This window comes from Triturus cristatus, chromosome 7, assembly GCF_964204655.1.
Source record: "Triturus cristatus chromosome 7, aTriCri1.1, whole genome shotgun sequence".
Taxonomy (NCBI): Eukaryota; Metazoa; Chordata; class Amphibia; order Caudata; family Salamandridae; genus Triturus; species Triturus cristatus.
Genome location: NC_140590.1, coordinates 363,713,056 through 363,739,855, shown reverse-complemented (window position 1 = coordinate 363,739,855; position 26,800 = coordinate 363,713,056).

The window sequence follows — 26,800 nt, the reverse complement described above, 5'->3', positions numbered from 1 at the left end:
AATCATTTATAGACTTATCTTTGTGAAGTTCTGGACTATCTACCAGTTTTGTGATATGACTGTCATCTGAGTTTTGGCTAATGATTCCATTCATGGAGTGTCTGTCTACATTTTCAAATGTTAATCTAAATGAAATAGTTATTGCTAATATAATCCAAACAAGCATTAATAATCCTGTACAACAAAAACACATTCTACACCATCTTCGGAAAAATCCACATGTTGGATTTCTATTCTCTGTGTTTGCCATGTTGTCAATAATCAGTGTCTTTTGACTTAACCTCTTTCTTCAAATGTTTCTTTGTCTAAATCTAAGGCTTTAGTTGCCTACTTGGTTCTTTCTGGTCATTTGTCTTATCTGGGCTTTCAATTCCTTTCAGAGTCCGTTGCCTCCTAATTCATGTGTGTATCATTCGGAATTTCTTGGTCATCAGTTTCTTCTCTAATGTCAGACAATAGCAATCTCAGGAATTCCGAGCCTTTTTCTTCCTTGTGCACTTCCTGCACAGTCACTCTGAGACTTTCTTGGCTATGATCTTCCTCTTGTATATCAGGAAGTGCCACATATGTCCATTCCGGTGACTTGTACTTCTGGTTAGGCCTTTTTATCCTCTTTGTGCGTTGCAAGTGCTTCTGATACGTATCCTCTTGTTTTTCCTGACTGGACACTTCATTCACTTGCTCAGCATTTTCATGCTTTATTCTTGTCAATCGGTATCTCAATTTCTTGATTTTGTTGGGCCAAGCATCTTCTTTCAATGGCCTTTTCAATTTAGATCCTTTCGCATCTCGTTCGGTTTTCCAAGCCCTTTTTCTCAAATTTCTTCCCCCTTTATTTTCTGCTTCACTTTCTTCTGATTCTGTCTCCGTTTGGATATCACTTTATTTTAATTTTATTCTCAATATTTCAGGTTCACTGTCTGAATCTATCCCTCCTCGTGTTTCTTCCACACAATCTTCCTGCTGACTATCTGACCCTTTTTCTACCTGATTGGGTTGTGTCCCTAAACCTCCCCGGGGTTCTTCCGCAATCACTTCACCCTCACTCTCTGTATCTAATTCCTCTCCTTCTATGTCTATAATTTCTGGAGGAATTTCTCTTGTACTTGCACTTGGGATTTCTTCATTAAAGATTACTTGTTCAGTTTCTCCAGTTTCATGTTTAGTTCTTTCTCGTATTCCTGCTTGTTCTGTCTCAGATTCAGAAATAGTATCTGAAATTTCAAGTCGTCGTCTTACTGGTACATTTTCCTGACCAATAGTTTGACTTCGACCTTGTTCATCTGCATCTGGTACTTGTCTTGTTTTCGTTTCTTCTGATTCTGATTCCGAACTGGTATCTGATACTTCCCGATGTTGTCTTTCAGATTGATCTTCCGGATTTGGGACTCGAAGAGTGTGACTGGCATTAATCCAGTTCTTCACCCCTGCACACTTCACAGCAGTTGTCATTGTCAGAATCACTTGACGTGGTCTTCCCCAGCGTGGAACCAGACAACTTCTTCTTCGGTGTACTTTTGTGCAGACCCAATCTCCAGGACTCAGATCATGAGCTTGCTTCCTTTCAAGAGTGGTCGCATCTGGTCCAACCTGATGAAACACAGAATGTACCATATAAGCCAATCCTTTACAATAGTCCTAGACGAAGTCATCAGATATAGGCAGCAGTTTGTTGACAGGAATGAAAACATGTCTCATTGCTCTGCACAAAATAATCTCATGGGGGCTCAGACCAGTTTTCCTTTCAGGAATTGATCTAATGCTCATTAAGACAAGAGGTAAGGCATCTGGCCATGTGAGACCTGTGGCCAAACACATTTTTCCCAATCTGTTCTTTATTGTGCCATTCATCTGTTCCACTACTCCAGAAGCCTCTGGTCGGTAGGCACAATGCAATTTGTGTTGTACTTTTAATGTTTCACAAATCAGTTTTAGAATTTCATTCTGAAAATGTTTCCCTCTATCTGTTTCGATCGTTATTGGGAAACCAAACCTAGGAATGAACTCTCTCAGAAGGAGTTTTGCTACAGTAACTCCATCATTCCTTCTGGTCGGGTAAGCCTCAACCCAACGAGAAAACAGACAAACAATCACCAGTACATATCTTAGCCTGTTGCATGAGGGCATCTCAATGAAATCAAGCTGCATACGAGTGAAAGGACCTCCCTCCCGTCCTATGGTTCCAAAGCTCACCACAGTTTTCCTTCCTGGATTAAATTGGTGGCATATGAGACATCTCTGGCAAAGGCTCTCAGCTATAAGCCATAATTTTGCATTATACCAAGTTTGTTTGAAAAGTCTAATCATGGCATCCCTTCCTATGTGTGCTTGCCCATGGTACATTCGTGCCATTGTAGAGATCATGCTGTCAGGCATTACTGGTCTTCCGTCTCTGTAAACCCAAACTCTGTCCACCTCCAGTTGTGTGCATCCTGATTTTATCCATTGTTCTTTCTCCTCTTCTTCTGCTGCTTCCTGTAACTGTCTCACCTCATCCCATGTGCCTACTGTGTTAGTAAAAAGCAAGGGACATAAATCAATTTCCTTTTCCCTGTTACGATTCAATGAAGTCAAATTTCGAGCACAGTATTGGGCTATGTAATTTGCAAATTCATTACCAGTTGACACATAATCTGTTCCTTTCTTGTGTGCTGTACATTTTACGACAGCTATTTCTTTAGGCAGCTGTATCGCCTCAAGTAACTTGCCAACTATTTGTGCATTTCAAATTAGAGTTCCACTCGACGTTAAGAAACCTCTTTGGGACCATATCTGCCCAAAGTCATGCACCACTCCAAACCCATTTTGGCTGTCAGTAACCACAGTGACACGCAAATTCTTTCCCAACTTGCATGCTCTAATCAGTGCAAACAACTCAGCAACTTGAGCAGATCGTACTCCTTTCAAACAAGATGCTTCCAAAACGGTTGCAACAGTGCACACAGCATATGCAGCACTCAAAATTCCTTCTTCAATTCTCAGGCATGAGTGACCCATCTACAATCATCACATAGTCAGACTCTTTCAAAGGCATGTCTTTTATATCTGGTTGCGGTTTGGTGCAAAAATCAAGCACTTCCAGACAATCATGATCAACATCATCCTTCACTTCTGAATTCACAGCATCAGGCAGTAACGTCGATGAGTTCACATTAGTGCATCTTACAAGATTCACATTTGTAGCACCCAAAATCACCTTTTCATATTTAGTTAGACGACTATGAGTCATGAACTGTGTTTTATTTCTTGTCAAAAGGATTGCCACATCATGTGGAACAAACACTCTCACAGGATATCCCATTACAATTCCTTCACTTTGTTCCAAGCTCTTACATGTGGCAGCTACAGCTACTGGATCTAGTACAGCCGAAAAATAGGCAATGGGTCGTCTCAATCTTCCATGTCTCTGCACTAACACGGAAAGAGAACATCCATCTCTTTCACTGCAATAAAGCTCAAATTCTTTTTCATAATCAGGCATTCCAAGAGCCGGTGCTTCACACAAACTGTCTCTCAATTGTTTAAAAGATATCATCTCTTCTTTATTCAACTCAATTGGATCTTTCACATCACTCTTTGTCAAACGCACCAATGGTTTTGCAATCAAGGAAAAATTACTAATCCCCTGGCGACAGTATCCCAACATTCCAAGAAACATTCTGACTTCTCTCTGTGTCATTGGGGCTCTCTTTCCTTCAATGATTTTAATCCTATGCAATGTTACTTTTCTTAGGCCTTTTTCAATCTTATGACCTAAGTATTGTACTTCTTTCTGACAAAACTGCAATTTTGATGGTGATACTTTAAGTCCTCCATCTGCCAAATGATTTAACAGTGCAATTGTGTCAACAAATCAGGCTTCTCGCATCTTCAATGCCACTAATAGGTCATCGATATATTGGACTAGCACTGAACTTTCTGGCATCTTTAAATCCTCTAGTGATTTATTTAATATCTGATGAAATATTGAAGGACTTTCATAATACCCCTGAGGGATACGGCACCATGCCAAAATACGCTCGCCAAACCGGAACGCATAAATCTGTTGGCTATCAGGGTGCAATGGAATAGAAAAGAAAGCATGGCACAAATCAATGACTGTGTACCATTCTGCTTCATGGGGAATCTGATATAGAATTACTGAAGGGTTTGGCACAATGGAACAGCAAGGAACAACAATTTTATTCACCTTTCTCAAATCCTGCACTATTCTAAAAGTCCCAATGGGCTTTTTCAAACCCATGATCAGCGAATTACATGGACTGCTCATTATCTCTCTTAGAATTCCTTGTTCAATCACTCTGTCTATTACAGGCGTTACTCCTGTAACTATCTCTGGTGTGAACTTGTACTGAGGAGTATTCGGGTAATTTACTCCTTCTTTTACAGTTATTTTCACAGGATCTACCCTTTTCATTAATCCAACATCTTCTCCTGTGAAATCCCACACTTCTGTTTTTACTGTTTCTTTTAATTCCTGAGGTATTCCCTCTGGATCAAATACAACAAATGCATCAGTAATTTCTGGTTCTAGATTAGCCATTGTCATTCTATAAAGAACATCATCATCTGGAGTTTCAAAAGCTATACCGTCAGGTGTACAAAAGATGGTGCAGTTCATTTTGCAAAGTAAGTCCCTACCTAACAGATTTACAGGACTAGTGTCACACACTACAAAGTGATGCATATCAGAAAATTTCCCTATTCTAACTTTTACAGGATCAGTAAGATGGGCTTTTATCTGTTTGTTAGAAACTCCAACCACTTGGATTGCCTCACCAGAGAGAGGAAGATTTTTTACTTCAGCTGATCTAACAGTTGAACGAGTAGCACCAGTGTCCACTAGGAAAGTAACATTTACTTCATTCACCTTCCCAGTCTGGTCTACTTCAGAGTTGCGCCTAGTACGCACTCTTCTTCCTCTCATAGGAACCGTCAATAACTCTCCTCTGACTCATTTTCATCGCATTGCAGCCAAAACTGCGAAATGGCACCAGAGCGCTGTAGCTTTGTTACCTGTTCTTCGTTGTAGAATCCTGTCTCATTACTGTATCTTTGAGGATTTAAGTTCTGTGGAAAAGGTGGCTTTGGCACCTGACACTGTTGGGTAAGAACCTGCTGCTGTCGTGGCGGTTGGCAACTCACCTCATTCTGCACCTGTGGATTTAATGATGAATTATCACCATTAGCTTTTAGTGGCAATTTACACTTGGATTTCCAATGTCCTAACTTTCCGCAACTATGACAAGGCCACTTCTTTTTAGCTTCATCTATGCTAATCTGCCCTTTTCCCTTTACAATATTAGGTTTTGGTCTTGGTTGCCCTTTTCCACTGGTTTGTTCAATTAACTGGGCTTCTTGTCGCTCCGCTACTTTAACCTGTGCCCACATTGCCTTTTCCTTCAACTTCCGTTGTTTGGCTTCAATTTCATCACTAAAATATTTTGCATGAAACAACACTTCTTCTATTTTTTTAATTTGCCAGTCTACCGTATGTTGTTTAATCATTTCACTAACTTCAGGCCTTAAACCATAGACAAATCTGTAAACAAAATGACTCAAATCCTTTTCACTCAGTTTCTCATCTCCACTGTATTGCTTAAAAGCCAAAAGTAACCTCTCGTAATATGCATGCACTGATTCTTTGACCTCCTGGTGAGTTCTGTCAATTTTGACCCAATCAGTTTCTTTTGGAGGTACTTTATTTTTCAGAAACGTAATTACCTGATCATATTTTTTCATTACTTCTGGATCTGGGGCTCCTGTCTTAGGATTCCTAGGGTACTCTTGGGTTGGCCAATCTATAGTGATCTCACATTCTGTCCATAAATCTGCAGGCACAATTATGTTAAAAAGACCATTCAGATCTATCCATAATACTTTTGAAAGTTTGACAAACCTATCTACCTGTCTATACCATTCAACTGGTTTTTCTCTCAACCTTGGAAAATCATTTGTAAATGACAAAATATCCTGTCTAATCCTTGGAACATGGACATATCCTCCTCCAGGAATTTCTCTCATGGGACATTCTGTTATCACTGACTCTTTTTCTCTCATCTGGAAAGCTAGAGAGGCTTTGTCTGTAGTTTCCTCTCTCCTTCTAAACCATCTACTTTTCCATTGATCCACATCACCCCATTTTCTTAATAATGCAATTAACTGTTTAATTTGGGTTAACCTTCCTGCAGTATTCAAGTTTTCAATGTCTGTTTCAGTAAAATCCACTCTGTATGGCTTCTGCACTGACCTTATTTTCTAAAAATCTATTCCCATTTCACTCGCTATCTCTTCTAGCTTTTCATGCAAACTCCTTGCTCTCCAAGTAATGCTTTTACATTAAAACATTAATTACTCATCTTGGTATGCTTTTAATTTTTCAGTTGGAATGGTTCCTACGATTAATTCTTCTAAAGTTATTTTTAATTTTGCTACATCTAAAGGTTGTGATTCTTTATCCTTTTTCTGCAAACTCCTTAACCAATCACTTAATTCTTCAGATTTTGGTCCTACTGTGGTTGTTGCTATTCTCATTTTATCTACCATTTTCTCTGGGGTTTCTGTGGCTGATTCTGTTGCCATAGGAGTCTTATTTGCTGGACTCTGGTTTACAGCCAAACTTTTAGGTGTACTTAATCCTGATATTTCTGCAGTAACCTTCCATTAATTTTCTCCTGAACTACTCCTTTCTTTCTCCTTTTGCATACCGCGATTATACGAGACTGTTAAACAAGGCTCACTGTCGTTTTTCTGGTATCACTGGTCCTCACAGGCACAGTCACTGCTTCTATATTCTTTGTTAATTCTCTAATCTTTTCAGTTAATTCCTCTGTTGTTCTAGCCAGTTCAACAGACTTTTCATTATCAAATCTTACTGTCTGTGACATTTCTGAATCATTACATGGATTATTTTTCCCAAAATTATTCCGCATTTGTTCAAGACTTTTATTTGTTACAGTTTCCTTTGGTGGTGCACTTGGTGTCACCATCACAGAATCCTGTTGATATGGCGGTGGTTTTTTATAGAAAATGTCCTTCAGCACTTCATCCTCAGATTAACTCACTCCACATCTGTAACCTTCTGACTCTGTGTTATTTCTTTTTTCCGTAAATTTTATACCACCCGTATCTCCAGCACTTCTCAGAGGAAACATGCCATTAGTCATGCTCGCATTACGCCATCTTCTCATTCTGTCATCATGGCTTTCTTGACCATAATATCTACCAAACACATAATGATACCTTCTTCCACTCCGATGCCTTTCTCTTTCATACATCTCTTCTTCCCATTAAGTCAAAGCCTCAAATTGGGTAGGTCTGGGTTTCGGTTCCAATCTCATCATTCTATCTCTCAAATTTCGTAGTACAGCTAAACTAAATGAACCATTCTCTAGGAAAGCTAGTACTCCATCCTCTTTGGTATACTTTACCCAATTCTCCAACCAAATGCATGTATGATAACCATATTTCGTCATCATAAAGGATGCAGGCGTTTTCGGTGGAGGAAGTATCTGTCCTTCTCTAGTTACAATTGGCTTATCTATCTTAAATAGGTTTTTGATTTTTCCAAACCATGACTTTTTCTCCTTTCCAGGTGCGTCGTAATACATCTTATTTTATTTTTCAAACTCTTAATCAATTAAGCTCCGCAATTCACCTTTTCACGGCTTCTCAGGCTTTTGACCAATCCTAGCGCGACTCACGCTAACGCACCAATCCAGAGCGTCTATGTTACTCTTGTAACTCTCCAATCCTAGCGCGTCTCACACTAACGCACCAATCAGTGAAAACTTTGTCTTTCCACAGCTGACCAATCTCAGCACGGTCTTTCCGTCGTCTGCCTTTCCCACTACTCCTGCTCTTACTGACCCCTCCTTTACAACATTTATCGGCAAACTTTTCTTAAGTTTTTCTTTAATCAAAGTCTGTTAGTAACAACATAAACACATCTCAATTGCCTGTTTCGCTAAACCAAAGAGAAAGCTTTGTCCATTGACACAAGAATTCTGTCTTTCCAGTAGGCAGCGCTTACCTCTACCCTACCACAGAATTTTTCGTTTCGCCGATAAAGTAGCACTTCCCTCTACCTTACCCTTCTAACAGGCAAAAGGCAAACCCGTTTCTCAGGGGATAAAACACATGTGGAGACTATAATGCTCCTGAGAATTAAGGCCAGAGTTTCACAAGAAAACCTATTGCTATTCCACTCACACACATTCATACGGAGATTTCCCTAACATAACACAATTCCGTGTTATCACAAATCTTGAAACCAGACAATATTCAATTCCATGTGACTTCTCTTGCCACATAAATCCACTCCCTACTTCCCAGAAGCTTCAAATTTCTAACTACACTTAACTTAAACAATACTCAACATAAAGTGTTAAACATAAATCAATAATCACCAAACCAATACAATAGAAACCATCACCTCTGCTACCAACAAATACTAATCCAGCGCAAAGGACACATTTTACATATCTCCTTATGTCACAGATTCTTATTCACAAAGGTTCATTCATTCATCGGTGGAGCCCATAACACCTACACACTTCACATTCACACAAAACTCACTTGAACTCGCTTGAATCTGTACACAGGAGAAAAGGCTGCTGGACATGTGGGTTCCTTAATATTAAGGCTCCCGGTTTTCCGTTTAAACAGATTTTTTTACATATAAATACAGACGGAAAACTTTTTGGTTTTTGTCTCTATTTATATATAAAAATGGGAAAATACTAACAAAACAAATGATCCTCCTGCCTCTGTGCTCCTCTGTAAAATCCGAGTCAGAGGTGCACAGGGGCGGCCAAAAGAAACGGGAAGCGTGCCCTGAAACTGCTCCAGAGACGGGAGAACTGGGAGGGCCCTGTCTGCAGAGACACTCCAGCACCTCTCACAGCGGTAGTTCAGGCAAGATAATTGTTGGAGCAGTGCAAGCAGCCGATGTCCATCCTCGGCCCCCCACTGCCTCCTTTCATATGCAAGCGCCTGTGCACAATGGAAACCCCCACTCCTCCAGCTAAACCTGATGGCAGCAAAGCAAATACCAACACAGTCTATTTCCTAATCTTTCCACAAGCGGCAAGAACAGCGCTGCTTCTGTGCACTGAACTAAAGAGTGTGCAAGGAACGTTTTGTGTCTGTTACAGCTGTGCCCCGAATTCCAGCGTACATGCCAACAATATGGATAGAAGATGAAAGTGGGGGATTAAAAACAATTAATAATAATAATTGGGTGAATGCTTTCACTCTTGTCTATAGATTGCCCTTCAGGCACAACTTAGACAGACAGGCCCATGGATATCAGAGTTTCTGCAATAGCAATACAAGCAGCCTATTTCAAAGGGTCTTCCATATTAAACGAGGCTTCACAGTATTACGTCGGCGCTTTACAGATCATGTGTGTACTAATGACGTTCTTCAATGAAAAGATTGGCAGCTGCGTGACGTGCATGCACATAGCACCGAGAAAGATGGCATTGCGCCAGAGGCGTGTTTGCTTGCTATCAATACATCTCATTACCTGGGGGGCGGAGTTATTTCAAGGGTGTTCATTTCCTCGCTTAGGAAGCTTCAATTCTATAAAAAGTAGCTTTTCAAAAGGCAATAGATTCCATCCTCGGCCCCACACTGCCTCCTTTCATATGCAAGCGCCTGTCCACAATGGAAACCCCCACACCTCCAGCTAAACCTGATGGCAGCAAAGCAATTACCAACACAGTCTATTTCCTATTCTTCTCACAAGCGGCAAGAACAGCGCTGCTTCTGTGCACTGAACTTCAGAGTGTGCAAGGAATGTTTTGTGTCTGTTACAGCTGTGCCTCGAATCCCTGTGTACATGCCAACAATATAGATAGAAGATGAAAGTGGGGGATTTAGAATTAAAAAAAAAAATTGGATTAATGTATTTTCCTTATTGACCTCAATTGAAATCGAGGCAATGTCAGGTGGGAGACAACCAAACTAAAGGGCTTTTTTTACTAAAAAAATCAGGACTCTCCCTCCTGACTCAGGTCTAAACTCTTATTAATGCACCTTATTTAGTATTTGATACTAAATGTGGCGGTCCAATAGCGTGCCAGTAGGTGTCAAAACATGGTGTTCAATCATTGCACGTTAAGCCTAGTGTTCTCTTAAATGATGATAGTGTGTGTTTCTCAAAAGGAGTGCATATCTCAATTAAAGTGAGTGTAACTTTAGTTTTCATACTTACCTTTCTATCAGTAATGATATCTGTCAGAAGTGGTTTATTTATTTATTTTTATTTTCAATTTTATATACCGTGAACTTGAGCCGAAGGTATTGGCACGGTTTACATCAGCACCAGTTACAATGAAATGAAAAACAAGCATTTGCAATGCAATAGGTCTCGCATTTATGCAAGTTTGAGCTGTTGACATTGCAAATAACAAAGCCTTTTATTTTTGTTTTAGTTTTTAAAACAGAAATAAAAGGCATTGTCATTTACAATGCCAATAGCTTAAACTCGCGTAAATGCGAGACCTATTGCATTGCAAATGCTTGTTGTTATATGGGTGGGTGAAGGAGGTTGATGTGGCAGGGCACGGGGGCAGAAATGCCTCCAACAACTATTAGCATAAAGCCTGGGTGCATCTCTTAGTGACTATGCACACTGTTGGGCAGTGAGGCTGAGTGAGAGGTGAGCAAGTCAGTTAGCATGACTTCATTTTTCTGTTTAATGTTTATTTAAGTGCTACTTAAATAAAAATAAAAACGTGAACAGAAATGACCGTTGCACCACCTGTGCTCTACATTTTCTCCATAGTGTCCATATCAAAGCACTATTTTGTACAGATGAAGATGCAGGATTCTTTAGATATTTTGGCGATTTACAATGCCTCGTGGGGTAGGTCGTCTTCTAGAGCACACTAAGAATGATATGATATTCTTCGAGCAGACACTCTCCGATGTCTGATTAAATGTGAGTAAAAGAGGTAGTAATGCGCAAATGAGACCTAATCAAAATCACGAATTCACACATCTTTTCTTAGAGGACAGAGAAGAAATTTGCTCCCAATAAGTAAAGTGCACTTAGCATAGGCTCCAATTTAAAAAAACTGCTATAACAACCTAGTGCAAGTGTGCATGTCAACTTAAATAAATGTGGAAAAATACTAGCTTTAGCGTTTTTTTTTTCTTGTGTCAAAAATAAATGTGGATAAATAGAGGTAAAATGACCAAAAAATAAACATGGATAAATACAGACGGAAATGTGAAAAAAATAAATACCATAAAACCGGGAGCCCTACCTATTATCTATCAGGATACATTTTCTTACTACTTTATTTATACATTCTATATACACTCTTCAGAATCCTGACTTTATCATCAAGGCCCTCCACTGTTTGGTCGATGGACCAACTAGTTGGACTGATTGATGATGAATTAGAACCAGCTAACACACAATTAAAGTCTAGGAAGCATTTAATATCATCAGTAATTAATTTAAAAACCACAAAACTCAATTCTTGTTATTTCAATTTTGTTTATCTAAATCATCATTAATCAATCCCTTTAGTCTTGCAATTATTTATTACAGCTCATAATTTGAAAATTAGATTTATTAAAGAGTAATTAAAAATTTAGAAATCTCATTTAAGCATAAATTTAGGAAAAATGCAGTAAGTCATTTACCAATGAACAGGCGACGATAGCTTCAAATCGAATAGGGAGTTATCCGCATTCTCAGGTAAAGTCTCCCTCAGACAGACAGTCTGACCCTCATTTATGTTTATCAAGGTGCAAATATTGATTAGTACCACTTCCACTTCAAACATGTTATGCAAATTAATTTTAGATTGATTGCGTAATTAATTTCATGCAAATTAGAGGAGGTATACAAAATCTTGATTTACCTGCTCCATCAGCAGCACAAGGAGGAACACAGAGGAGCAGCAGTTCAGTCTTGGGTACGGGAAGCCAAATATGGAGGGGATGAGTAGATGCACACCCCATACATTTGCCTGCACCCTGAAAGTATAGAAGGTGCAAGGTGGTGGAGGTGTGGGGACAGATGCCTGCAATCCAGTGGCCTGAAAATGGCACTAGCATCACAACTGCAGCTGAAGTTTAAGCCTCCACGTCCTTCGTGCCCCGCCCCAGTGGCTCACAGATCCTCATTGTCTGTCCCCCAGGTTTCAGGTCCGGGCACTAGCCTTCATTAGAGGGCGGCAGTCTGACCACCCTTGAGTCCAAGCCCCAGGGCCAGGACCGGCATGGCCGTCCCACAGTCCCACAGCCCAATTGGCCACCGGGGACCTCCCCTTGTGGGCCAGAAGGCCGAGCTGCCACCAGTAGCAGAGCAAAGCCGTGGGTCATAAGGCAGCAGGCGAGAGCCTGGAGGCTGGCATCAGTGCCAGGAAGCGACCAATGAGGCCTGGAGTCAGTCAGGGGGCTGGACGGGTCTTGGTAGCCCTGGCCTCAGGCGCACCCATGACTTCTGTTGGCGCGGGGCCTCCGAGGCAGGCACGGCCTCACCACGCCGCTCTTTAGGGATTGCTCAGGTTGCACCTCCAGTAGCGGATCTCTCACATGGGGGCATCCGCCAGCCACCCCGAATGGCACCCGCTGGCACTCGAGCAGCCAGTGGGCCTCCAATTGGGGACTATCTCGCCGAGCAGGGAAATCAGTCAGCGGAGCTTCAGTGCCAAGCGGCCATCTTGGTCAGCTGACTGGTCACGCCCCAGCAGAGTATTGTACATGGTCAAAGACAAGCAGAAAGTCAATAAGTTACAGCAGATGGCTGCAGATAGTTAATGAATTGTGATGTATTATCACTAAGTAGGTGAATCTTCAGCTCATTCCTAAATAGAAGCCATGTGGAGGGGTCCAAATGGATAAGGGAATGTTGTTCCAGCGCCAATGGAGCATATTTATTTAGGTTTCATGCAGCGTAACCCACGTCGCTGAGTAAATGGGCAGGAATGCACTGTATTTAACATAATACAATGCATTCCTGCCCTTTCCTTTTGCTTGCACCCTTTTGGCTGCCTAGCACCATCACAGGTACCCTTGAACCATGGTGCAAGGGTGCCTGCATTGTAAACAGGATTGTTTTTGTGCAAACAGGGACACTTACCTGCACGAAAACAGTACCCTTGGCATTTTCCTTTTTCTATGTGTACTGCATAGAGGAGCTAACAAGGAGAAAGAAAGATATTTCTCCTAGCGCCCCAGGGGTTGGAGGATTGCCTCCTTTGCAGCTTTTGGTGATGCCATGTGTGGCCTGCTGTATATCCGAGGGTTTTGGCTGGGGGGCTTCTTTGATGTGTGCATTAAGATGATGCAGTCGGTATTGTCTTTGCTAGAGAGGCCTCAGTGGAAGATGTGGTGAAGACTTCATGTACTGCTTTCAGCAGTATAAATCACTTTTAGATTAATCACAGGTGTTCTGCAATCTTAGGGTAATTAATCTCTGCCTTTTGTTATTATTGTTTTCACAATATTTTCAGACTTCTCTCAGGGAAAACTGACGTAACCGATAGAAGGGAGCGATGGTTAAGACCGCATACCCTTGCATTCCTAAACCTAAACCTTTCAGTACAATATAATTTCAAACCTTAAACTTTCCATTACAATATCTCTAATCATAATCCTTGCCTTATGCATAATAATTGTCTTTACCTTTCCCAGGTGTTTTCCTTTAATGGCATACCTCAGATGTGGTGAACAGTCAGTCTATCTGGTGTCTTTGCTGTAGTACTCCTGCTAGTGCAGCAAGCAGTGGTATGTTGTGACAGTGTTACCATCTACATCGGGACTTCTGAACGTCAGTACAGCTATGAATATCCACAATTAAGTCCCTCCCTCTTTGCTGCAACGTAACTAAGCAGCTATGTTGATACTGCACACAACACCGTGCATCAAAAGGCCACTTCACCTTGGTATCAACAACAGTGGGCAGCTGAAGTGTTGCAGCACCCTAGTGTAGCTCGGTAACTTGTATCCAGTGTGTTCTTGCACCCATGGGTGTCATAGAAGCCTTTTTCTGAGGTGGGGATGGAGTTTGACTTGGGGAACGTCCTGGTAGGCACTTAAATGGGCCGGCTTGTTTATTGCTATGGCAACAATCCAACTGCTGCCTACCTCTCAGCCTATGTCTAGATGGGTAGGAAGTACCTGAGATTTAGGCATGAATGGCTGAAGGGGATATAGGCAGAAGAGATGCAATGTAGGATATGCCTAGGTATTGCCACCGCTTGATCTGATTGGGAAAATTATTGGTACAATTGGAAATGAAACCTACTTTTCTATTGTGCATATTTGGAACTACACCCCTTTAGAATGCAGAGACAGTGTGTAGTGTTCTTAATTAATGGTTCTGAGCATCCATGTCAAGATGATGATGTCAGCTGCTGTGGGTGTTCTTTTGAAGAATGTTTGGTGAAGAGAATGTTATGGGTTGAAGTTATTGTCAGTTGCACTGGCTTGGCTGGAGGATGAGGTCTCAAGATTACTCTCTTCATTAAAGAGTTCACAACCCATCTACTGTTTCCTGCTTATTCAATTCATCTCCCACACCTCATTTTGGCGACGAGTGGAAACTCTTGAAGAGACCTCAACTCATCTATTTTCTTCGAACTCACCGCTTCTTACCTTCAGCAATCGTATGTACCACTCAAAACGACTCCGTCTGCGCTCCCTCCAGAGTTCGTGGGAGCTCATCCACTGGCTGTGTCGTGGTTGGGCGAGCGGTGAGAGCGGAGCACCTCCTGTGTCGTTATTGAACGAGCGGTGAGAGCAGAGCACCTCCTGTGTTTGTTGCGACTCGCTACAAGTTTTGGTTCCTGTTTTCCTCTCCTTGCCTTCGACGTTGTTTTCCGGGAGGCGTCTCCTCATTGGTTGGTTTGGGGGTTGTCACCTTTCCTGTGAGGTGCCTCCTCATTGGTTTGTGTAGAGGCCTTATCGTTTGGGCCTCGGTGTGCATCGGGTGCTGTTGCTTAGCAACCCGCTTTGCTTGACGCAACTCTGCCAACTCCCGGCGCCTCCCGCTGCACGTCATAAATAAGGGAAAGGAACTGCTCGCTTTGTTTCCTGATTGCGAGCTCAGTAACGCTGCAACACTCGAGGAACACGCCGATTGAACATTGCGAGGTAAAACTTTGATTCTTGGTTCCAGACTCTCTTACTGCCTTGCCTCGTGGAAATTACGTCTGCTTTCAAGTCTGTTCATGTTGGATTTTCGCCACGCTGACTTTCGTTTTCTTCACGGTGGCAACTCTGATCTGCACAGTTATTATTTTCTGTCGTTTCCTTTGTCATACTCTAATATATGACAGTAATAACAATAATTCTCTAATGTTTACTTGCTTATACTGAATGCTTAGTGCAACCATTTTTGTTTTCTTTTCCTCAGAGGTAAGGGTAGCTCTTTTAATACCAAGGTGCCTTAGTTGTGTTGCAATGATACACTGATACAGTCTGTTGGTTTCAATTGTGACAAGTGTAATTTGGGTTTGCATTCATCTTCCACTTCGCCTTGTTATAATTTTAATTCAGTGTTGTGACATCTTTTATTCACATCATGCAAAATGTAACCGCGCCCCCGTTCTTTCTTTCGGCCCCAGAAGACCCTCCCATACCTTGGTTGAAATGGAAAAAAGTTTTCTCTAATTATGCCAGGGTCTGCGGTACGTCTTTGAGTGCAGAAAGGAAGTCTGCCTTATTCTTACACTGTCTTGGTTCAGAGGGGCAAGAAGTATTCGAACACCTCCCTGACCTACCGGACAGTGAGGGCAACTCTCTAAATGAATATGAAATCTGCATAAGGAAAATGGATTTGCATTACCTACCCAAAATGAGTATGGTATTAGAACGTTATCACTTTGGAAAGAGACTCCAAAAACATGAAGAATCTGTGGAACAATATGTCACCTCCTTGCGCAAGCTGGCTTCCACTTGTTCCTTTGGGGCGAGTTTGGAGGAAAGACTCAGAGATCAACTCATGCTTGGGTCATCTATTGATAAAGCAAAAGACGCACTCTGGCAAAAAGACAATCCTTCTCTTGAAGAAGTCATCACCACGTTAAAGTTGCATGAGCATTCAAAAGCTTGTTCTGAGGCTATACGCAAAGGAGCAGACAACAATAAGAGTACTGATGCAGAAGTTAAGGAAATAAAAACAGATGCACCTGCAGGGCCTGACAAAGCCTCCAAAGGGTCCACACAAGGCACTTCAAGCTCTTCAAAAGGTGTGCGCCCGAACGCAAACCCAAAGTATTCCTCTGTAAAATGTTTTCGTTGTGGGAACACAGGACATTTGGCTAATTCCAAAGACTGTCCTGGGTGGAAAACTATTTGCTCTGTTTGTAAAAGGAAAGGTCATTTTTCAAAATGTTGTAGATCCAATAGGAATCAAAAGAGTGTGAGGGAGGTTGATCTTTATGAACAAGATGGGGAAGATGTAATTGTTTCTCAGATTTGTTGCCAAGTGAAGGATGGTCCTATGGAAGAAGTGTTAATTAATGACAAGTGTGTTAAGATGTTGTTCGACTCTGGAGCAAAGATCACTTTAATTCCCAAAGATTTTTATGAGAAATATTTACTCACAAAAGTGAAGTTATTCAAACCAGATATTGTGCCAAGAGGTTATGGGGGACAAATAATAAATCTCTTAGGATACTTTGAAGGAACAATTGATTACAAAGGTAGGCTCACTGCAGGCAAGATTTATGTTTCCATGAAAGGAGATTCTTTGATAAGTTGGTCTCATCAAAGGGATCTTGGTGTTTATTTAGATCCTAATCAAATGCCTTCAGTGTGTCTGAGAGATCTCTCGACTATAGCCTCAATCTCTGACCGCAACAATTGGATCAATAAATTCCCACAAGTCTTTGATAAAAAACTTGGTTGTCTAAAAAAGTACCAACATCTAATTAAGTTAAAGGATAATTCTGTCCCTGTAGTAGCCAAAGTCAGAAATGTTCCCCTGTTAGTCAGAGACAAAATGAAAGAAGAATTGAACAAGCTACTGGATAATGGCATTATCAAAGAGGTAGAAGCTACGGAGTGGGTTTCTCCGGTTGTGATGGCTCGAAAATCCAACGGTGAGGCCAGGCTGTGCATTGACTTGAGGGAACTGAACAAGGCAGTGGTGGTGGATCACTATCCTCTCCCGAACATAACAGAAATGTTATCCTCGTTAGGTAGTGCCACGCATTTCTCAACATTAGACTTGTCTTCTGCCTACCACCAGGTCAGACTACACCCTTCCTGCCAAGAATTGACCACTTTTATAACACCTTTTGGAACATACAAATTTCTAAGGATGCCGTTTGGTCTTATATCAGCTGCATCGGTGTTCCAAAGGGTCATGGAGAACATACTAAACGGGATTGGTGGGGTCAAAGTCTACCAAGATGATGTTCTTGTTTATGGTTGTAGCTTGCAAGAGCATGATGAGAGGATGGGTCTTATACTCTCTAGATTGCAAGATCATGGCCTTACTCTTAGATTGGATAAATGTAAATTTGATGTTAAGGAGATTGAATATCTGGGTCATTCAATCTCTGGCTCTGGGATCAAACCCAAGCCTTCTTTGGTTGAAGCCATTTCCAACCTCAATTATCCGGCAAGCAAAGATGAACTTACTAAATTTTTGGGTATGGCAGAATTCTACAATAAGTTTGTTCCTGGTTTCGCTAAAAAAACTGAAAATCTAAGATCTTTATTAAAAAAAGGGAGCGAGTTTGTTTGGAATGAATCGTGTAGTGAGGAATTTGATTTAATTAAGGACTGTCTAAACAAAGCACCCAATCTCTCTAGTTTTGATCCCAAGAAGAAGTCCTTTGTCATGACAGATGCTAGTGGTAAAGGATTAGGTGCTGTACTGTTGCAACCAGGGGAACATGTAGACAACACGGTTTTGTTCATCTCAAGACCACTTAGGGGAGCTGAATGCAACTACTCAGTGGTAGAAAAGGAAGCTTTGGCTGTCTATTGGGCAATTCGCAAGCTCAAGAAATTTTTGTGGGGTAAAGCTTTCTCAGTGATTTCTGATCACAAACCCTTGAAGGAAGTATTTGGGAATAAAGGGATTGATCGGGTATCACATAGAATAAGGAGATGGGTGGTTGCTTTGCAAGATTTTGAATTTTCTGTCTCTTAATTGCCAGGGGCTAGCAACATTCTGGCAGACTGCTTGTCGAGACTTGGTAATTCTTCTGGCTCCGATGGTGAAGAGGATGATTCTTTTCTTGGGGAAGACTTTGGAGAAGACATACAAGTGTGTTTAGTCACTCAAGGTGTGATCACTGAAGAGGAATGGAGTGTGGCCTTAGGTAATGATTCTGCTTTGCAACAGGTTGTTTCCTATATTCGTGATGGTTGGTGTGAGAAACGGTTGTGTGATGAGGAGGTTAAAGGGTTCTGGTCTATCAAGGAGGAGTTATCGATTTCCAGTGGTCTTCTTTTTAGAGGAAGCAGATTGATTGTTCCTTTGGTGTTGCGTAAAAAACTGGTTGATAATGCACATGCTAGTCACATGGGCATTGCCAAAACCAAAGAGAGGCTTAGGGAAAACTATTGGTGGCCCGCGATGGATACTTTTGTAGAAAGATTGGTGCGTGATTGTCCTCTGTGTGCCAGTAGTGATAAAGTTTTAGGATGTAGAACTCAACCGATGCTGGTGAGGAAGCAGGCTACTGGTCCATGGATCGACATTGCTGTTGATATTTTAGGTCCTGTCAAGGTAAAGTCACAAGATCGGTATGTCCTAGTTTGTCTGGACATGTTTTCCAGGTGGCCATCTATCAAGATAGTGAATAGTGTTGACTCCTCATCGGTCATCAATTTTTTGGATGAATTGTTTGCAAATGAAGGGTTGCCAAATTCGGTGTTGACTGATAATGGGGTACAATTTGTCTCCAGAGTGGTTGAAGAGTTTCTGAGTGAGAGAAGTATCACACATAAGCGTGCGGCTCTTTATCATCCTGAATGCAATGGAGTAGTTGAGAGATTTGTGAGGGTGTTGAAGGAGGCCATGCAATTAGCCGTGACTTCTAATTATAACTGGGAGGAAGCTATCAAGAAGAAGGTGTTTGAGTATAGGTTCACTCCACATTCTTCTACGGGTGTTACTCCTTTTACTTTGTTTAAAGGAAGGATTGCAAGCACTCAAGTAAGTCCTCTTTGGGTTTCCTCTAAGAGGTTGGAAGTGGGTGGTGTAACTGATAAAAAAGCTGATTGGAAAAACCAGGAGTTAAAGAAAATGTTGAGGAGAAAAGAGATTTTTGATACGAGAAAATCTGTCAAAAGAACTGTCATTCAAGTGGGTGACATGGTCAGGATAAAACTCCCTGAAAGAAGGTGTGGTGAATCCAAGTTTAGTCAACCAATCAGAGTTAACAAGCTTCTGGGCAATGCAGTGAGGACACAGGATCATAGAGTCTGGAACCTCAATAGGATTGTGAAGTGTCCCTCTATGTGTGGCCAGAGTACTATCTCTGGGAATCCAAATAACCTTTCACACTCTGTAGGTATGAGACCAATCAGACTAAAGAAAGTTCCTCTTCGATTTCAAGATTGATGTTATGGTGCTGGCCAGTAGGTCTTTCTATTACATATACTTTGTTTTTTTTATTTGTTTTAGTTTGATTGATGAAAAGGGGAAGGTAATGTAGTGTTCTTAATTAATGGTTCTGAGCATCCATGTCAAGATGATGATGTCAGCTGCTGTGGGTGTTCTTTTGAAGAATGTTTGGTGAAGAGAATGTTATGGGTTGAAGCTATTGTCAGTTGCACTGGCTTGGCTGGAGGATGAGGTCTCAAGATTACTCTCTTCATTAAAGAGTTCACAACCCATCTACTGTTTCCTGCTTATTCAATTCATCTCCCACACCTCACAGTGGTTGAGCATGGAGATGTGTGCAGGTTAGGTTTACCCACATGATATCCAACAACCCTTATGTGATAGGCATAATAGCTAAGGCCAAAGGGCTAGGTTGCTGGTGACCAAATGGCAGAGTGGCTGTTCACTAGCTAGAGTTAGTGTCTTGGCGAATCTGACACTGTTAAACAGTGGCACCTCCTAGAGAGGAGATGTCCCCCTGGGCACAGCTTATGTTTTTATGGTAGAACATTTCTTACGAAATGTTCCTGTATGTATTCTACATTAGAGTCACGTCAATTTTTTTAATTTAATAATTTTTTTAAGTTATACAGTCAACACCCTTATCCAACCACAGTCGTTTACAGATTTTGTTTATTCGTTTCTTCTCCATCATGGCGTATGGGAATTACAACTCGAGTCCGTTTTCTATTTTTATTCTTGCAATGATCTTGCGATCCCGCGAGACTAACTTTATCACAACCGCTAACAAACTAACAACACCACGGGAGTAGCAAGCACTATGACAACCTCGCGCTCACAGTCTTGACTTTTCGGAAGTACCACGCGATCAGCGCTGCTACAATTATAACACTCTGCTGTCTTTTTGCAGCAAGTTTTTAGAATGTTTGTTTGCTGTGATTATTTTCACAGGCGAGTTATGCTTCATAGAACACGACCCGTTTGAGTAAGAGCGCTTCATGTTTGCTTACCATGTTCATCATGGTAGTTGTTTATACGACACAGTGCTGATCTAATTCACCCATTAATTCGCACGCTTCCTTTTTTCAGTATTTTGTCGAACCCAGTCTGATTCATGTCGAGCTTTGCAGAATCTAAATGACCTCGCCCAAATATCACTGAACACTCCATTACCAACATGGTTTCTTCCACTCTTCCTATGGTTTAGGGAATCTTATTTTCACTATTCGTTTCGTAGTTCATACTCACCATGTGGTGTGTCACAGCTGTCTTTTTCTTAAAAACACAAGAGATAACAGCATGATTTATCGTTTCAATCCAGATTGGTCAAGTTGCGCAAATCGTTTTAATTTAATTTTCTTTTTATAAATATGTTTCTTGAATGAACTGTTTTTTGGTCTACATTTTCAGAGGTTTCCCCTGACGAAGGGCATCTTCATTGCCCGAAATGCATCGGGATTGATGGAAATTGAAGCTCTTTTCAAATGGATTGTTAATTTTCAAGGAATGTCGATGATTTTCCAGACATTGAACAAGTCTTGATATAAACCAGATTTGATGTGAATAAAACAATCAAATTTCAAAATGCATCAACGTGGAGACTAAATCTTTGATTGAATGAACACCACCTACCAGTGGGATTTTTAAGCTGTGCCCAGGGGGACATCTCCTCTCTAGGAGGTGCCACTATTTATCAAGTTTTGAACTAACACTTTTTGGATCAGAAAGTGAAGCCCGAGGAGCACGCGACAATTTACAACTTTGGAATATGTTTGGTAGTGCGTGTCCCCATTATTTGAGTTGTAAGAATCTGACACTGTCACAGGATGTCAATGAGATATTGGAACACAATGACACTGAGTCAATGGAGACATGTAGATTGGCAGGCAGACTTAGACGATGAGACTCATAAACAAAGAGAACAGGGATAGCGACAAGGAGACAGGGATATTGAAACAGAGAAGGGTGGAGATAGGGCCATGGAGAAACCGAGAAATCTAGTGAATGAAAGTGAAACAGGGAGTTGGCACGCGATGTGGAGAAAGGATTGCAGGACACTTGAGTGCCATGAGACTTGTGGGGCAGCAAACAACATAGTGATGAATTAGTGAAGCCACTGAGATGTCCAACCCCTATAGTAAGAGGTCTTCCTCGCTTTGGTAACAGTCTTGGCACAACAGTGCTGGCCAGTAAAGTGCATCAAACATACCATCTGTATTTGTAAAGCCACATTCCCCCAGAGGGGTATCTTGCAGCTGACAAACAGATGTTTATTATTACCCAACTCAATGGTGCTCATTGTATTGACCTCAGAAGGATGAAAGGCTGAGTGGAACCCCTGGGATTTGAACCTGTGACCATGAGGTCAAGCATAGACTCTTATAGTGGACACATTAGTCCACTAAGCCACGAGACCCAGCTGGGCCAGATGAGATTTCGGCTATGGCTCCTTGATATATGTAACATACACAATGGTGCCGATCACGATCCGGTAAAAAATTCCCCCGTGCGACTCGTATCGGGTCTTTTTACCGTACGAATCGTACAAGTGCCGTACGAACTGGCAATCACGATTCGCATGGTAAAAAGTCCATACGAACCGCACCGGGAATCATTCCCCACACGTCCTCGGGTCGGAAAATGTGTCCGACACGTCCTCGGACGATTTACCTTACAAACGTAAAAATCCAAGTCCGACCGAGGAATCACGATCCATCCCGTGCGTCCGAGCCTACAACCGTATGGAAAAAACACCGTCCGCACCGAACACCAATAGCAACCATGGAGACATGTGCCCGCATACGCGCCCAACACTCCCCCCAGCCCCCGTACGTCCGACACGTACCCCCCGTATATGTATACCCCCACCCGTCTATGTACACCCCAGTACGTTCCAGTCGTACCCCCACCCCAGTACGTGTCGTACCACCGTCAATGTACACCCCCCCACCCCTGTACGTGTCGTACCACCGTCTATGTACACCCCAGTACGTTCCAGTCGCACCCCCACCCCAGTACGTGTCGTACCCCCCGTGTACCTACACCCCAGTACGTTCGAGCCACACCCCCACCCCAGTACGTGTCACAGCCCCGTCTACCTACACCCCAGTACGTTCCAGTCGTACCCCCACCCCAGTACGTGTCGTACCACCGTCAATGTACACCCCCCCACCCCTGTACGTGTCGTACCACCGTCAATGTACACCCCCCCACCCCTGTACGTGTCGTACCACCGTCAATGTACACCCCCCCACCCCTGTACGTGTCGTACCACCGTCAATGTACACCCCCCCACCCCTGTACGTGTCGTACCACCGTCTATGTACACCCCAGTACGTTCCAGTCGTACCCCCACCCCAGTACGTGTCGTACCACCGTCAATGTACACCCCCCCACCCCTGTACGTGTCGTAACACCGTCTATGTACACCCCCCCACCCCTGTACGTGTCGTACCACCGTCTATGTACACCCCAGTACGTTCCAGTCATACCCCCACCCCAGTACGTGTCGTACCACCGTCAATGTACACCCCCCCACCCCTGTACGTGTCGTACCACCGTCAATGTACACCCCCCCACCCCTGTACGTGTCGTACCACCGTCAATGTACACCCCCCCACCCCTGTACGTGTCGTACCACCGTCTATGTACACCCCAGTACGTTCCAGTCGTACCCCCACCCCAGTACGTTCCTGGCGCACCCCCAACACAACCTCCTAAGTACGGAGCGCACCCCATGCCCCAACATCACAACCGCATGTACGAGTCGTACAAAGCCACACACAAGGACCAAATCGTACAACCAAATGGCCCATGTACACACCGTACACACGCCCAAAACGCACGTACACAACAAGGACAAAACAAAACAACTCAACAATACACCATTCGAAAGGCACACAGCCACTAAACATGGCCAACAACCACTAAAATAACACAATCACTGACCTGCAACTGTCAAAAACAAACAGAGGCCCAATACACCACCACTCCTTATAACACACCCACCCAAAATTCAAACACTGCCACACCCACCCATGGACCAATAAAAAGGGCCCACACACACAAACCATGAGCCTTTGTAACAGACCCACTGCTGCCAGACACCACAGAACCAGACTACAAGCGACACCACATCTTACACTTGCACACCTTCACACGACCACCCTCACAAACACCCTCTCATCACATTCACACACACACACAACCATCCACACCCCCCCCAACATCCACACACCCCCCACACCCACACCATCCCCACCCACACCCCTCACCATGCCCACTACCAAGAATCCAAAGTTCAGTCACCGAGAGTTGGAGGTCCTTGTTGATCAAATCCTCAGAGTCGAGCCACAGATCTTTGGAACATTGGTCAGAAGCACCAGCCAGGCAGCCAAAACAGCCATGTGGCAGACCATCGTCGATGCTGTGAATGCTGTTGCGGACACCAGGAGGACCAAGCAGGATTGCCAGAACAGGTGGTACGATCTGCGGAGGAGGGTCAGAGCCAAGAGACAGGAGGAACACGACCAGGCCAACGCCACCGGAGGAGGGCCCTCCCGCAGAGCCGTACAGTACCATCCCTGGGAGGAGAGGGTGATGGCCATACTGCCGGTGGAGGCAGTTGAAGGAGTAGAAGGACTCCGAGACCCGGGTGAGTACACAAACAACGCACCTCACATGGGGGGAACTGCAACCACAACCAAAATTAATAACAGGCACGCAACCACCACAAGCCATCGCATTACTCAACCACACTCCATGAGCAGGCACATGCCACTGCTGCCACCATGCCCCATGCACCCAGCTGGACAATGTCAAGTCACAGGCCACAGAAGACAACAACACATGACACGGTAACCCGGATGGCGGGAGGCTGGGCACCAAGAATCACATAGTGCGACTCCAAAGCAGACAACAATGCCCTCTGCCCATATGGCCTAGGTCACAGCCAGACAAACACTGTGTCCCAACACAGGAATGACTTGCCAGCAAATGGCGGATGCATTGCATCAACACATGGGGGTGAAGGCACTGTTTTGCACATGCCAGCAGCTAATGAACAGCCAACAGTGTGAAAGAGTGGCAGCACACACCACCACAGCAGCAGCGCACAGACACACAGCAGACAAAATGGGTGCCTGGAGATCAGAAACAAACTCACATCAACAGGCCAAGGGCCACTCAAAGATCTGCTAACAGTGTGTGCCCAGGAAGCTGGGCCAAGGTGACAGAGGGTGACACACGGAGGGAGGGAGAGGGGGACACAGAGGGAGGGAGAGGGGGACTGAGAGGGAGGGAGACGGACAGAGGGAGGAGGCTGACACACAGAGGGAGGGAGAGGGGGACAGAGAGGGAGGGAGAGGGGGACACAGAGGGAGGGAGAGGGGGACTGAGAGGGAGGGAGACGGACAGAGGGAGGAGGCTGACACACAGAGGGAGGGAGAGGGGGACAGAGAGGGAGGGAGAGGGGGACACAGAGGGAGGGAGAGGGGGACTGAGAGGGAGGGAGACGGACAGAGGGAGGAGGCTGACACACAGAGGGAGGGAGAGGGGGACAGAGAGGGAGGGAGAGGGGGACAGAGAGGGAGGGAGACACAGGAAGATGGACAGAGGGAGGAGGCTGACACACAGAGGGAGGGAGAGGGGGACACAGAGGGAGGGAGACACAGGAAGATGGACAGAGGGAGGAGGCTGACACACAGAGGGAGGGAGAGGGGGACAGAGAGGGAGGGAGAGGGGGACACAGAGGGAGGGAGAGGGGGACACAGAGGGAGGGAGAGGGGGACAGAGAGGGAGGGAGAGGGGGACAGAGAAGGAGGGAGACACAGGGAGAGCAAATCAGTCCTGTGGTGTGTGGGAATGTCTGCTCGTCAGCAGGTGGACTGCGTGCATGTAGACAAGGGTGGCCAGTGCCAGAACCCCCCCTCTTCATCATGGCAAAACGCAGGGCCATGTCACAACCTGTACACGAGCACAAGGACAGCCACCTGCATCATATGAGTGTGTGGATCCACTCCATGTGCACATGTACAGTGCTACAAGGAAGGCGCAAATGCATAGCTCGGCACACATGCACACTCCACTGCTGACTGCAGTCACACTTGACGCAGCAAGTAAGACTGTGCCACACATAGTTAAAGGGGCCAAATTGGTGCCCAAGGGACACACACATGCACAAGTGCACTGTGAGTGGAATGCAAGACAGATCCTAATTCCAAGAGGAAATGTGCCAACTTTGTAACGGATGAAACATGGATGTTGCATGGATCAAAATTAACATTTTCTCTCTCACACACAGGTCAACGTCGTGCTGCACCCCCCAACACTGGGGGGGAACACTCACAGGACCCGGATCTGCAGGAGACCGATCCCACCGGCAGCGACCACTCTCACCACTCTGCGGACGACCCCGACCGACCTGGCCCCTCTGGTGTCCAACCACCTGCAGCACCTGCGTCAGGTACAACCGTGCCAACCACCACCCCCACTCCTGCCACATCCCAGGAGACACCCAGGATCCCTGCCCCAACACCACAATGCAGCCAGGCTCGCCAGGAGGGACACGGTGTCCCGGGCACCCAGGAGGAGGCAGGCGACAACGCCAATGCCACCCCTCAGGGGTCCCGGAGACCCGATGTGCCCACAAGTGCAGGCCAGACGCAAGTGGGCAGGGGTGGTGGGAGTGGAGGACGGCGGAGGCGCGAGCCTGACCAGTTGGCTGGGGATCCGGTATTTTCACATGTCCGTAACATCCTGGACTCATACCGGCAGGACACCACGGGCATGGCCCAGGTTGTGTCCGTCCTCGAGGGGATCAAGGTCCAGCAGGCCCAGCAACATGCGGAGCTAATAGCCTGTCTACAGCTACACCAACGGAGGATGGAGGACAGACAGGCTGAGCAAGTGACGGCGTCCCAGGGGATTCACGCTGAACTCCGTCGGATGGCCGACACCATGGCCGACCCTCCCTGTGCCAGAAGGCGGAGAACATCACCACCCACAGGGAGGGATCATGAGGAGGAGGAGGAAACATCCGACGGAGCATCCCAGACGTCGTCACGGCTTGCTGCTGAGGTTCCCCGCAGGAAGCCGGGTCGTCCACGGAAAGGACCGTGAGGGTGGCTGCTACATCACCATCTCCCAGGACACCTGGCCTGGCACCTGGCCCACTGGAGCAACAGCATCACAGCATCAAGAGACATTCTCTGCCACATGGCCCTGCTGGTCACTGGCTGACCAATG